Source organism: Artibeus jamaicensis, unplaced genomic scaffold, assembly GCF_021234435.1.
Source record: "Artibeus jamaicensis isolate MK-2021 breed Jamaican fruit bat unplaced genomic scaffold, CSHL_Jam_final scaffold_369, whole genome shotgun sequence".
Taxonomy (NCBI): Eukaryota; Metazoa; Chordata; class Mammalia; order Chiroptera; family Phyllostomidae; genus Artibeus; species Artibeus jamaicensis.
The window spans coordinates 8,866,375-8,880,969 of NW_026522042.1; the positions used below are offsets into that span (position 1 = coordinate 8,866,375).

The 14,595-nt window shown below is 41.0% G+C and overlaps 1 protein-coding gene across 1 annotated transcript in view; it reads left to right on the forward strand.

Annotated features, from left to right (window-relative positions):
* The first annotated feature begins 704 nt into the window (after positions 1–704).
* The window catches only part of DAB2 (DAB adaptor protein 2), a 166,544-nt gene continuing 152,653 nt past the window's right edge, over positions 705–14,595 (forward strand). The window contains exon 1 of the mRNA XM_037138533.2: positions 705–994. The gene's annotated coding sequence lies outside the window, so the exon portion shown is untranslated. The remainder of the gene's footprint in view (positions 995–14,595) is intronic.

Genomic DNA, 14,595 nt, shown 5'->3' on the forward strand with positions numbered 1-14,595 from the left:
GAATCCCTCCCAGCTGCTCCCACTGCCTCTGCCCAACCTTCTGCCTCAACCCAATGTCCTCAAAGAACCACGCTCCCAATCACTAATCCTCGGGGCCTAGCCAGGTAACTGCCTAGCTAGCTGTTCCCTCTAAAAATGCAATTCACTACAGAATGTTGCTTCACTCTCCTGTTCTGAAATGTTTATATCTTATCATGAATGTCTTAGATAGCGAATACCTTAACCTCCAAAGAGCAGTCTCTTCTGTAAGCCAGTTGAAGGAGGTATTTTTAAGCAAGGAACGCAGTTCAGAGCAGGTCTTAAACCAGACCACACGGGCAAGTGTCTTAGTGTCCCAGGGCCTCTTATGAGTATTCTTCACCCTACAAAACTTCTCAAGGGGGGGTCAGTTCACTTATGGTTGTCCTCGTGCACTCAGGGACAGAAAGTTTCAAACTCACTGGTTTTTTTTTTTTTTTTTTGGTGGGAACATAAAGGAGAAAGCTGTCACCCCAAACTAGTACTTGTATGGTAAATATGCCTGAGCTCAGGCATATCTTGAGATAAAGGTACCTTTCACCCACCACAGAACTGATGAAGGCAGTTCAGTTTGCTCTTAAACGCACTGATTCTAACCACCGCTGCCCCTTGGGTGAATAAATAACCTGGCACTTACTTACCAGTGGCACCAGGTCACAAGATAATCTTCATCACACCATCTACTACAAGCGCAGAGAGGCAAAGGCCTCCTCCAACCACAGCATCCAGCTTTTCTGCTCGAAATACTAGTGTACCCATTGGACCTGCAGATACAGAGCCTGGGGCCAGTTGCTCCAGAACCACTTCTGAAGTTGTGCAAGGCTGAAAAAATACAGGCCACCTGGAGTCTTGGTCACTCTGTGGCCTGGCAGCTGGGCCACCACATCAGTGCCCCAGTGCCTGGGACTCTGTGGGACTTTCCGCACCAGGTTCCTTTCTACAGGAGGGAGAGAGGCAACCTCTATTTCTACCACAGGTAAGTGAAAGGCATCTATCTATTTGTGAATAAATTTTGCAAATTTGAGGCAGAGTAAAAGGACAGAACAGTGCAAAAGGGAGAAACCTGAGCTGCAGGAGGCTGGGAAGACTTGGGCCGACTTGGCAGATGACAGGTTTTGTTACAGATTTTTAAAATAATGTTGCTTTAGGAACAGAAAGAAAGCCAAGCCAAGAAGCATCAACAGTAAGTTCCACCCCCCCCGCCCCCCAAGATATGCTGAAGCCAGGTTTAATTTTATGTCAGGAAAGAGCTCTCTCCTGAGACTTTCCTGGCTCCGGTTCAGTTGAGGATAATGTTTTCCAGCCATGTTTCCAGAGTCCCTGAAAAGTTGAAAGGAAAACGGCAACCAGTCACGCGGCCTTGACTTTGAAGCAGCAGGGGGAGCTGTTATGATAAAGACACGGGTGGTTTCCCCTGTGCAGGGGTGATTTCTGAAATTTAGTCAACAGCCTCTGCTTGTCATTTCTGGGACCAGGGAGCACCTGAAAGATGGAATATTTACAGATACTAGCAGCTTTTATACCTCTGATTTCAATGCAAAGCTTTCATGTTATATTTTAAAGCAAAATGGGAAAAAGCCTCAGATATTTGTACAAGTTGCCAGCAGCCTGCCAAGGGTGATGGTGTTCCACGATCACTTCCATCACCGCGTAATGGTGTCTCGTGTTGTGCAGTGCGATCCCAAAGTCTTTGATGGAATTGGATATTTAAAGTGGGACTTCCAGGGCGTAAAAAAAGAGTCTTTATAACAACCTCAGTAAAATGCACCCACACTTGCCATTATAAGGCGTACTGATACTACCCAGGAGACTTATGTGCTTAGTAACTCTGGTTTTCAGATTACTTGGACCTGTTTGAAAACTGAGGAGAAAGAAGGTAAGGAGGCCAAACTCACTGCTTATCATTAGCAATCTTCTCTGCTCTTCTTCATGTTGGGTTTTTTAAAGTTCTACAGTCCATTAAAACGCACCACTGTTTAGTGATGGATTAAGTGACTATTAACATTTTAGGTAATTCTCATGCTTGCCACCTCTCATTATTTGGTTTCTTCCAACATCAGCAAAACTCTATGCATAGAACTTTCTGGAGCTAAAGCTTGACAGTTATTGGTGTCTCTTGTATATTCTGTGACAATTGTCTATATGTTATGGTCAAGGGTGCCCCCAGTAGTAAATGCTGGCTTTCACAAGGGCCAGCTAAAGCTAATGCTGACATGCAGGGAAACTGAGTCCAGGAGAAGAGAGAAATAATGAGATTATGGATGGAAGATGGAGGTTCAAGAAGGAAAGAGGCATCTTGGAAAGAAGAAGTTAAAAATCAGAGATTTCTCTGACCTAGCGTATGGCCAATATGATCACCTTAAGGACTAATTTTATATGGCCCAAGGAATTCCACTGCAGTGGCGTGCCTCAGATTTTCAAACAGATTATGGTAAAATAGTCTGAGAAACCAAAACATTGTCCAGAAAATAAACTGAGACTAATAGAGGGCTGGAATAAGCAAAATAATCTGAATATATAAATGAAGGTAGAATAATTGAGAGAATTAGATATAAGTAGTTCAAGATTGGCCTTGTCTTCTCAGAATAATTTTGGGAGAATTACTCTTCATACTCTATAACATCAAGAAATATTTTACATTTCTGCCCCTGAGAGAAGAACAAGCAAACAAGCTATTTTTTAAAAAATGTGGGTGGTTTACAGACATTTACCTCCTACTATGCTGATGAGCAGTGTTCTCAGTGGTTCCAGAAAGTTCCAGATCATCCAGCAAATGGTTAGGTGCTCATTCCGAACTGTGGTCTGAGTAGGAGCTGCCATGCATCTTAGTTTCACCCTTATAACATGAGTCAGAGATGCATTTTGGATCAAACAAGATGGCCTTCCTATGTGTCCCCCACCAGGACTCCCAACCATGCTCTGGTCTGCAGAGGGGTGACTAGAGATATAACGACAGTGTTATCTGTTGGATTCGGGGATGAATCAGTAAGGAAAGATTTGCTTTGTTGGTAATGTGGCATTGAAATTTGTTCTTTTACAATTTCTATGAATTTAAATGGGTTTACAAATGTGCCTAATTAAGTGGTGTTAACTCAGTAAGACATTTGAAGCGTTTCTGTTTTGAAATCATTCTTCCCATTTGTACTCGACCGACTCTGAATTCTTTGTCGGGTAGTAGATTTCCCTACGGAGTCTGAGGCAGCTCCATGGTCTTGCAATTGTTTCCAGATAGGAAGCCGCTGGCCAGCCAGTCATCAACACAAGTTCATCCTCATTGTCTGTCCTCCTGCACTTGACCCAGTATAAGCATGAGCTGGCACTCTGCCCAATTGGGTCTATCCCAGGGGACACCCCCACCTTGCATTCCCCTCCTAGGATCCCTCTTCCAGGGTCCTGAGCTGCAGGTGAGCAGGGCAGGGAAGGGTGTCATGCTAACAGGTGCTGCTACTACGTGTCTCTCGGTGAGCACAGCCTGGCTGTTGATGCCATCACTGAGCGAGGCTTCCTGCTTCTGACTCTCTCTGGGGACTGGAGGTTTGAGTCCTTTGCACCACAGTGATTTGGGAAGTCCTTCTCAACCCCTTCAAGCCCTTAGCTCCTGCTCATGTCCTCCATATCTTCTTGCATCTACAGGGTGTGGGGACCCTGCCTCAGAGTAGGAATTGAACAAGCTCACCTGAACTCGAAGTACTGTCCACCTCACTCACAGGTACCTCCCATCTTGGCCATTTCACTGAGTGAGTGCACACCATCCCCTTGTAGCCCCTCTCTCTTGAAGACTGATCTCCCAGGAACCTATGAGAGACCCAGGCAAATTAACAAAACCTTTCCCTCAGCAAATGCCCAGTGGGGAACTAAATTATACTACAGTCTTGTGAATGACTCTCCCAGGGAGGGGTTCAGAAAGAAAGACTAGGCACCCCCATTTCCATTCCCCGTGGAAAAAGGAGGGAATTGCCTCTCATCTCTCACATACTACATCGTCAAAACTCTTGAATTTGCTGCTTCTTTGCTGCAAGACATAACTCTGTCTTGCTCCCAGTCATAACCTGAAGGATTGAAACTAGTAGTAGCTGGCCATGTCTATCACCTCTTAGGAAATGTTGGCTCTGATTTCAGTAACTGTCAGTGCAGGTACTGAATTTTTCTTTCTCTGTTCATGCTTTGGGTCCTAGTTGCCAGACCCAGGAGTCCCACAAATAGCTTGTAAAAGGTTGAAAGTCAACAAAGTCCTTTAGGAGAAAGTAAACATAGAATAAACATATAGACATTCAGGAGAAGTATTTGGAATCAGGGAGGGGCATTCTTAAGATTTTTTCATTATCACTCACTAATTCAATTTATTTAGCAAACAAGGCCCCAATGTCTATCACAAGCCAGACATGATGATAGACTCTTCTAATGAAAAGAAGCTATGTCCCCTGCTCTTTAAAAGTTCTCTCCTATTGTGTAATATCTACGGTTCATGACCCTGAATGTCTATAGGTATAAAGGTGAGGGGCTAAGGTCAGCAAAAGAAGAGAGAATGTTTTCCTGGAGAGGTCACGGTCAACTCAAAAAAAAAAAAAAGACAGTATTTGAGCTGGCTCTAAAAAATGAATGGCATCTATCATTAGGTGGAGAAAGGAAAATAGGGGAAAACATTTCAAGTAGAGATAGTACTGGAATGTGCAAGACAAAAAGACAATGGTGAAGGTAGCGTGCATGCCTGTGGGGTGGGGTGGGGCGGTGGGAGAGATCTCGGAGACTAGCAGAGTCTGTTCAGTCCACACTGCTGCTGACTTGGTGGTATCTGTTAAGAATGTCAGGTTTTTCTATAGGAAATGGGGAATTATCGAGGTTTTTAAGCAAAAGAATGGTGTACAGAATGTTCTTTTAATAATAAATTATGCTATCAATATAAGAGAGGCAGGAGAATAAGGAGGTGGGAAAGAGCTGTGATGATCTGAGGAGCTGAGTGAGTTGGTGAGTCTGAGTGAGTTGGTGAGCCGAGGTGTATAACCACAGAGAAGGAAGAGAAGAGGTGTAAGAAATCTTTAATCATCAAAAGAATGGCTCAGTGATTTTGAAGTCTGAATGTCTGGGTGTATGAAAACACTCCGAGGTAGAGGACACAGGAAAAGCCCAGCTGGGAAGAAGGTAATGAGTGCACTTTACTTTGACGTGTTCATTTTGAGGTGACTGCAGACCATCTAGAAGGAGCTGCCCAGGAGGTGTCTGGGCTAGAGTTCAGAAGAGAAGTCTAGGCTGAGCGTGGGACTATTCAGTGAGTAAATGAGGCTTGAGCTAGGCGAGTGGGTGTGAGAACATCTTGTTGGAATATGCAGGGAAAAAAGCAGGGTGCTAAGGACAGAACAGTGGAAGGACTGAAAGAGGTGGGAGATGAGCTGGTGAAGAAGGGGCAGAAAAAGTCATCCAGAGAAGAAGTCACCATGGTGGAACCGTGCCTGGAAAGCCAAGCAGAGGGAATATCAAACCAGACCCCAGTAGTTCCAGTGTTAAAGGTTAGAGAAAGGCTATGTAGAACAAAAACTAAAAAAAAAAAAAATCAACAGTAAAGAAATCAGGAAGGACTTGGGTGATGTGGGCTTTAACCAGACAATGTTTCTCTTATGTTTAGGAGTTTGAAATAAATATCTTAAAATAGATGCTTTAGAGAACTTTAAGCTGTCTCTCAGATCAGAAATCTCTGCACATGCTGATTTTGCCACAGCATATAAAATGTGCTTATATCCTTACATTTTTCTTTAGGATAAACAATTTTTGAGCAAATAAGCAAAAAGGAAGAGACAGTCACTTTTTAAAAAAAGCATATACTAGACATGAAAAAGGCCATTGCCAAAGGGGTTGGAAGTGATAACAGCAATTTTTCTTTGTAGGAAAGGAAATAACTTCAATTCAGGAAAAATAGCTTGCTGACTCGGCAGTCAGTCACATGGCTCTCCAGGGGAAGTGAAGAGATTGGTTTTTTAAGGTCATAGTTCAATGGAAAGTGAAGTTGATGTTCACTCAAATAAAGCTTTCTTCAGTTATACTGAGTGTGCTGTCAAAATAACCAGGAGAGACACAGAGAATGGGGTGGTAAAGCCTCTCTCTATGTTCCAAGCTTCTAAATGTCAAGTCAGATTACTTGCTGGAAAAGCAAACAGCTTGAGGTATAATGAGAAAGTGCATATAAGTTATTTATTTATTCAACATTCTAGTCTCACCTTTTTGCATGTAAATGCACATTTTCTTGAAAAAAAAACATCAAGGGTAAAAGGTTTTCAAAAGTATGGCATTCTTCTGTGAATAACTGAATCAAAGAATCACTATAAATATACAGTATTTTTTCTTATAGCTGGCACATTATAAAATTAAAATGATTCTTTTGCATGTCAGTTTTGCTCAAGAAATAATGGAATTCAGAAATAGCAGAATTCAAGAAAGTCTCAGAATAGGTGTGGACTCAAAGAGAATGAAGGAGAGCAGAGGTAAGATTTCTTAAGTGGCTACTGAACTTCAGGCACATGATGAGAATTGTGGTAATATCATGACACAGTCTCTGAGTTGTGCCCGGTGCTCAAAGAGCTGCAGTGCCTTCCACATCTGGAGAAGTCTGCCAGGCTCCCCAGGCCCCCTTCGATGTTTATCCCATCATGATAAGGTTATCGATGATCTTGGCTCTGTTCTCACTCTGAATCAGATCCAAGGTTAACTCGAATATGAGAGTGAATGAGATGAAAAAAGTGTAAGATTTTCCTGGGCACCTCACTATGTATGGATGGCTTCCTCTCTTCCATGAGGCTTCACCTCTTGGCTCAGTTTGGGAAAGCAGGCTTGCTAAACTATAAAGAACCCATAAGATGCTACCCAGATGACTCGAATTTTCTTAGAATTATAGATTCCTTTGTAATCCCAGAGACTTATCTACACTACCTCATACCCAGTGTGGGAATCCCTCCTACACAGAGAAGCAACCAAGGTAAGTATCTATACTTGGGCACCAGACAAACTCAACTTCCACTAACAGCTGTCACTTATGAGCTGTGTCCGGAAGGAAGCTGCTCAAACATGCTGAGTGAAATGGGATGATTGAAAGGCCCTCCGTGTGGGACTGTTACAAAGATTCAATGTGATACTATATGTTACATAGTTGGTACACTGCTCAGAACTTAAATGGTAGTTGGGAGAAAAAAATGACTTGGATATTTCTAGTTACCTGAAACTCACTATTCAAATGTCTTTCCTTTAGTTAAGCCGAAAGCTCTCTTATTCCCTACCACCATGAGGATAGAATCTCTCTGACTTCACCTCCTACAGCTGTCTTCTCTCCTCCTGACCCTGACTTTTCTATCAAATGGCAATTGAACTTATCCCTAAATTTCTCTACTCAAATATGTTTAAAATGTGTTCCCTCCCTTAAGAGCAGGTTGTAAAAGTGACCCAGTTGTGGTTTAGCATTGATAAAGCCCAGGGAGTTAGCTGGAGGGTGTAACTCTCTGATTGCAAGCCACCTGCCATATTACCTAAAAGGTACAAGGGATCTCTTTAATGAAATTTTATTCTAAGACAATATTTTTGTTATTTCTCTGTAGTTGGATCATGTTTATTCTTGACACTCTTATATTGTCATTGAAACCACTCCAGAACTAATTAACAGATTTAAAGGAGCAGACTGATAACAAAAGTGTTATCAAGCTGCTAGATTGATTTGTATTCCAGCAGGGCTAGAACTGCTAGAATAAAAATCCCCTCACTAGCTGTGTGCTCCAGGCCAATTGTTTAATTTCTCTTTTCCTCCATTTTGCTGTGAAAGTAAAGTAACATAATAAGTGACTTAGAAAGGAGTACTCATTAGCTTGCCACTGCGGAGCCATTGAACCCTCAGGGAACGAGCATAGTCTACAGACCCCCATCTGCAAGAGAGAAGGATGACCTGGCTTAAGGAAAATACCTGAATTATATTAACCAGTAATTATGATCATCAGAAGATATGGAAGGATGTTCACGTATTGGCTTTAAATATTGTTCTATGTTCATTCTTTAGGTGCCGAAGTAAAGTCATTTTTCTTTGTAGTACGTAATTTATAACACTAAGTTTAGGTTCTTTTAGATCAAGTCTATTCTGTGTTAAAAGCCCAAGTGCTATACTCTTCTGTTTCTGTTCCTCTCTGCTATTCACTCAGAGGAATGATCTTGTCCTTCGATTCATTCTTCCATGAACAGAACACTACCCACTTCACTGCAGCTGCCATTAAAATATACAGGATTCCAAAGAGAAACACAGAACCTGTGTAGGGTTTATACTTTCAAATCTATGAAATAATGATAAATACCACAAGCAAGTAATAAGACTACTCCTCTGCTTCAAGAATGATTTTGACTAGATAATAATAACCTCACTAGAATCAGTATAATCTTCTCAACATGAGCTTAAAGCTAAACACTTCATTATTTCCTCTTCAAAATTCCTTTCTCACAACAAACTCACTTACTGACTTCCCTGATATCTTGCCATTAGGTTGTGTTTTGGATACTGTATTTTCACTACGATAAAAGAATTACACCTCTCTGCAGGATCGGTGAGTTGCCTGCTTTGAAGCCCTGGCGTTCTTGAATGAATTGGGGCATGGAATTTGTGCATCCAATAAACATCCTACTTTCTGACTTTACCATCATATGGGGGGACTCCAGAAACCAGACTAACTAAATCTGGAATCTCAATTCTGTCCTCTTATCTTGTCAAGCAATCCTTGCCAGCAAAATATGAATAGTCTTGTCTTTTCTATTACTACAATTTTATTGCAAAGTAGTGACTTAAAGGAATGGGAAATGGAGTCCAATTTTAATCGTGGCTCCCCAGGTGGATCTGAGCTACCCTAGGCAAAGTACTTAGTAGTTCTGGGTCTCAGTTTCTATATCTGAAAATGCATATTATAACAATAGTGTGTGCATTACAGGATTATTGTGAAAATGAATTAAGTAATTTATATGAAATGGCTGCAACACTACTTTGCATACATTAAGTTCTTAATAAATATAAGCTGTTATTAGTACTGTTACTGTTCTTTCAATTTACTCAAAACACAGCAAGCTAAGACAGGAGTGATATGAAATGCCAACATGTAGACTAACCTTCAGGCCTCTCACATTTCAAATGACCATTCAGGCTACTCAGAGGAAGAAAGCCAAAGTCTCTCCAAATGATATACATACAATATCTCCATGGAGGTACACAAAAAGGAAAGATTCATAAATAAAAAATAGAACCACAGTTTCAAACTGTGCCTTAAAAAACAAAAAACATTTTTCACATTAGTGAATTTTGTATTTGAGTCCTATAGGAAAGTTTGACTTTGTAGTCCCCATCATGCATTGCTGTCAGCATGGGGAAGACTCACCTAAGAACTGACATGAAAAATATTCATCTCAGTGCTATGTCCCTTATTTCCCCCCTTCTCCCGGGACAGGTAGAGTCACATCTGGGCAACTATTCTGCTATTATAATGCTGAGTAAATAATATGTTCAAAAAATTAGGAGGACTGTTAAGATGAGAACTTGTTTTAATCAGAAGGAAAGAGACTGCCACTTTATTTGAGAAAGAGTCAATGTGAATACATAGCTAGGAAAGGCATCTGTTTATTTTTTAGAAATGACAATAGGCCCCTTGGGATATATCTGACAATACTGTTGACTGTCTATCATGGGAAGAAGTGATGGCCACATGTTCCCTTAGATACAAAAAATTCAGGGAGTAGGACAGTAAAGGCAAAACAAATGAAACATTGATTATCAGATAGTTCAAAGCCATTAAAAATAGAGATTAAATGAGCATGTAAATTGTAGGTGATACAGTAAGTGATACATAAGAATGCACTGCAAACCTGAGTGCTCTGAAGTAATTTACTCTAAAGTCTTGTCTTCAGTTCCAAATAACCATTCAGATGACATCAAAAATGTACACGAAGTTATAACTAACTGGCCAGGATAATGAGAACCAAAAAGAGGCTATCTTCTTGTGGAAACCCAATTGCAACATGTGTTCCACATAAAACATGACCATGTCTTTAGCAGCAAACTACTTAGGGAAAAAAAAGAAAAAAGGAAGTCTCTCTTGACTCATCAAGAAAATATTAATGAATAAAATGAAGTTTAAGGAATAGACAAATAAAAAGAAAATCAAATGTCATTGAGAAGAGAGAAAAGATTTGACGAGGAAATAAATTATTTAGTTCAGATGATTTGAAAGAGAAAAAGAGTCTAGATGACTAAAGACATGTGCCTAGGGGTGACAGAAGACTAAAGGAAAAAAGTCAATTCTGGAAGAAACTAAAAAATATGAGTCAATATAAGAAATGGGGAAGTTGGTTTTAAAAATTGAGACAGAGAAATAAAAATGCCTTACATTTTATTGCACAGTATACTTTGCAGAGCACCCGGCAAAAGGTGACTTTCTTCATTCCGACTTCCAAAACCAGGCTTTCAAATTAGCTTCTGCTCTTTTCTTACTGGAAAATACTGTGAGTCTAGATAGAGATGACCACCAGGATCCCACTGACCTAGACACTGTGTGAAGGATGTTCCTGGGAAAATGGGCAGAAAAGCACCAAAAGGGGGGTTGTCTTGCAGTGTAGGAGAGTAATCCAGATACAAATATTCGACATGTTAATATACAAAGTACATAATGACATAAAGAAACAAGAGATAAGCAATGCAAAACCTATAAGGACCAAGTGCCTCTGGAGTATTCCAGACGCTCCCAAAACAGGAGCTCGGCCTTTCCCTTAAAATAAAGGCCAACTATCAGCTGATTTCTCAAAAGAAACCTTACAGGCAAGAAGGGGCTGGAAAGAAACATTCAAAGTCATGAAAGGCAAGGACCTACGTTCAAGATGACTCTATCCAGCAAAGTTATCATTTAGAATGGAAGGGCAGATAAAGTGCTTCCCAGATACTGTCAAGTTAAAGGAGTTCATCATTGCCAAACACTTATTTTATGAAACGTTAAAGGGACTTATCTAAGAAAAAGAAAAATATAGAAAATATGAACAGCAAAATGACAACTAACTTACAACTATCAACAACCAAACCTCAAAAAGCAAAACCAAAGATGAACTAAGCAAACAAGTAGAATAGGAATAGAATCACAGAAATAGAGAACACATGGAGAGTTATCAGCGGGGGTGGTGGGGAGGGTGCGAGGGAAAAGGTACAGGGAATAAGAAGCATAATTGGTAGGCACTAAATAGACAGGGGGAGGTTAAGAATAGTATGGAAAATGGAGGAGCCAAAGAACTTATATGTAAGACCCATGGACATGAACTAAGGGGGGGGGGGATGCTGGTGGGAAGGGTGGTGCTGGGTGGAGGGGAATAAAGTGAAAAAGAATGGGACAACTGTAATATCGTAATCAATAAAATATACTTTAAAAAAAAGAAGAGCCAACTGAGGGAGGAGTTAATCATTCCAGGGGAGGGGGGCAATGAACGAGAGAAAACACAATTGGCAAGATTGGGAGGATCCTACACCAGCCCAAGGGGGCGGGATTTTTTATTGTCCTAGCATGTGGACCAAGTGGTATTTTGAACACAAGAGAGGCATTATGAAAGAAGCACGTTAGAAAATCTACTTTGTAGTGTGCAAAAGGGCAAAGGGGAAGAGAGACCAAAATAGGACTCTATTTCAATAGCCCTCCTATAGGACGATAGGTTGAAGCAAGGTGATAGACTGAATTGTTGGATTAGGTGGAGACATAGAGATCAAGAAACTATGTAAGAAAAGTGACTTGTTATTGAGGGTGGAGGAGAATGAGACTCAGTATCACTCTAGTGATGGCTTGTCCTTCTCTCCTGATTTAACTGTTTATTTGAAAGATCTTTCATCACTGTTGCTGAAGCATACTTTAATTCTTAGGAATGCTTCTCTCTTTCTTTTTTTTTTAAGATTCCTTTTATCTTTAGAGGGGAAGGGAAGGAGAGAGGGAGAGAAATGTCAATGTATGGTTGCCTTTTGTGCATCTCCTGCTGGGAACTGGCCTGCAACCCAGGCATGTGCCCTGACTAGGAATTGAACTGCGATCCTTTGGTTTTCAGGCCTGCGCTCAATCCACTGAGCTACACCAGCCAGGGCGAATGCTTCTCTTTTTAATACCTCCTATAAGACTCTTATATAATTCGGTGGGAGAAATATCTGCAACATATATTTCAACCAATGCTCTCAAATTGTTAGCAAACACTCAACCTTCTAGAAAACATTTTAATTATAAGAAGAGGCCTCTGAGGCCATCCTTAGTATCAACAAAGAATAAGAAATATAAATACCACAAGGAAAATACCACAGATAATCTGAAAAGTGGGATTTTCAAAGCTCTAATTTGAATGAATACAGGTGGCAAAGCTGCTATCTGAATCCCCTCCATTAATAAAAAGTCTTGAATAGTCAATGCCACCCTGTTTTCTGTTAACAAAATGAGGGCAAAATTAGAACTCCAAACTCTCCCTCCATCCCTGTTATAAAAGAAGAAGAGAAACAGCGGAGTCAAAGGCACACTTGAACACCAAGGCCAAATTGCAGAAAAATCCTTTCTCAGAGTGGGTTGGATTTCGTCAGTCTATTACTTCTGTAGTTGTGCCCTTCAATAAGTCAGGCCACACCGAATAATATGGCAGTCTCTTCAGCAGAAAGTGGTGGTTTCCCATGTCCCTCCTGTCTTCCCTTAACCACTCTCCAAGTGAACACCTTGACTTCCAGACCCTTCCTCATTCTGCCTGTCATTCTCTCTATATGGTACAGGTTTTTAATTTTGCCTCTTGAAGGACACGGTCCCAAACTGTACCTGTGGCATATCCAGACTGGATATTTTAATTACCATTCCAAGTTGCCTACCTGGGCATTCAGGCCCTAGTGTTCATTTATATTGAACTTTCAGAGTTCTGACCAACTCCAGGAATGAGATTCAACCACGTAACCTGCTTCTGATTCTTCTGCATTTGATTTTCTGAATCGAAGTTAGGATTTTGCATATATCCCCAGCAAGTAACAATGAGATTTAACTCTCATTTCCATGCTCCTGAGATCTTTTCAAGTCCTCATCTGTCACCCAGGACACTAAGTCTCCGTTACAGGTATGTGTCACCCGAAGTCCTTAATGTTGATTGGACCCTCATTTTGAAAACTTTGCTTTCTTTCCTTCTTCTTCTGGTTCTCTGTCATCTTTTTCACTTCTCGTCCTCAGTCTGCCTTTAGGCTTTCTTCTATTTGCCCATTCACTCATTTATTTGCTAAGTCATGGAATGAATATTTACTGGGCAACCCCTCTGTGCCGGGGACTGGGCTTGTGTCCTGGCTGGAGACAACAAAGATGAATCACAGCCTTTGACTTCAAGCCCACTCCGCAGCACTCCTTAACCTTCATTTATCACTGGGCAATTTTACCTATAATCATTGCTAAAAATGCATACTCTGCTAAATCCTAAACCAAAGAATTGAGCTTTATGATGTCCCATAATGTCCAATTTGGCCTTGAGCTCTACATGCTTATTTTCAATTGTTTACCAGACTTCACTTAATTATCCCACAAAAATCCTCAAATTCAACATGGTCAGAAGTTAACATAATTTATCAGTACTGCTAACCCCCTTCATGACACTGATCTTGGTTATTGGTACCATCACTTGCCCAATCATCTACACTAGCCAATGGGGCATCACCCTGGATTTCCTTTTATTTACCTTTCACACACAAAGGGTCACCAGGTCCTGTCAACTCAATCTCATCAATACCTCAGATCCCTTTTTCTCTGCCTCCCTACTGCTACGTCCTGGTTATCTTCCATCAAATGGATTATTCTTATATTCTTCTAACTGTCTTCCATACTTCTTATCCCATTCTTTCCAAATTCATCCTCCATACTGCTTCCAGGATGCCAAAAGGAGTTAAGAGGTTTCCAAAACATGCATTCAATACAGTAGCAAAACTTTAATGAACAAACGAAGTAACAACACATGAGTCAAAAAGTAAACCGTGAAAATAAAATGAAGTCAGTAATAATACCTAACGCTTAGTCCTTCCTCGGACCCTGGCACAGTTCTCAGTGTTTTACATGTGTCTGCTCATTCAGTCACAGGTTCCCCCTGAGGACGGGTAAGGAGCTGAATGAAAGGTTAGCTCATCCGAGATCACTCAGCTGGTGGACTAGTCTGTCTGAACCCAAGCTGGCTTTCTCCAGAACTCATGCTCTTAATCACTCATTATGCTGCTTCCGAAGAATGAAATGGAAGTACAATAGTTATGCCATGAAATTTTATACACTTGCTATGGGGAGTTAGCAGATTTAACTCTGAACTCTCAAATGGCCACCACAATGAGCAATGCAAACAGTTACAAGATGTACGTTATTGACAGGTAAAAACAAACCAGTTGCCCATGGAAATCACTGCAATATTTAATGTTCAGATCAACTTTAAAAAGTGGGGGTTAACTGACATAAGACAATCGGGCTGCTTCAAACTGTCAAGCTCCCCCTCCCAGAAGCATGCCCACGCCCTCCCCTCCCCTCTTCTTCCTCTCCCCCAGGCACGTTACCTCTGCCTTTC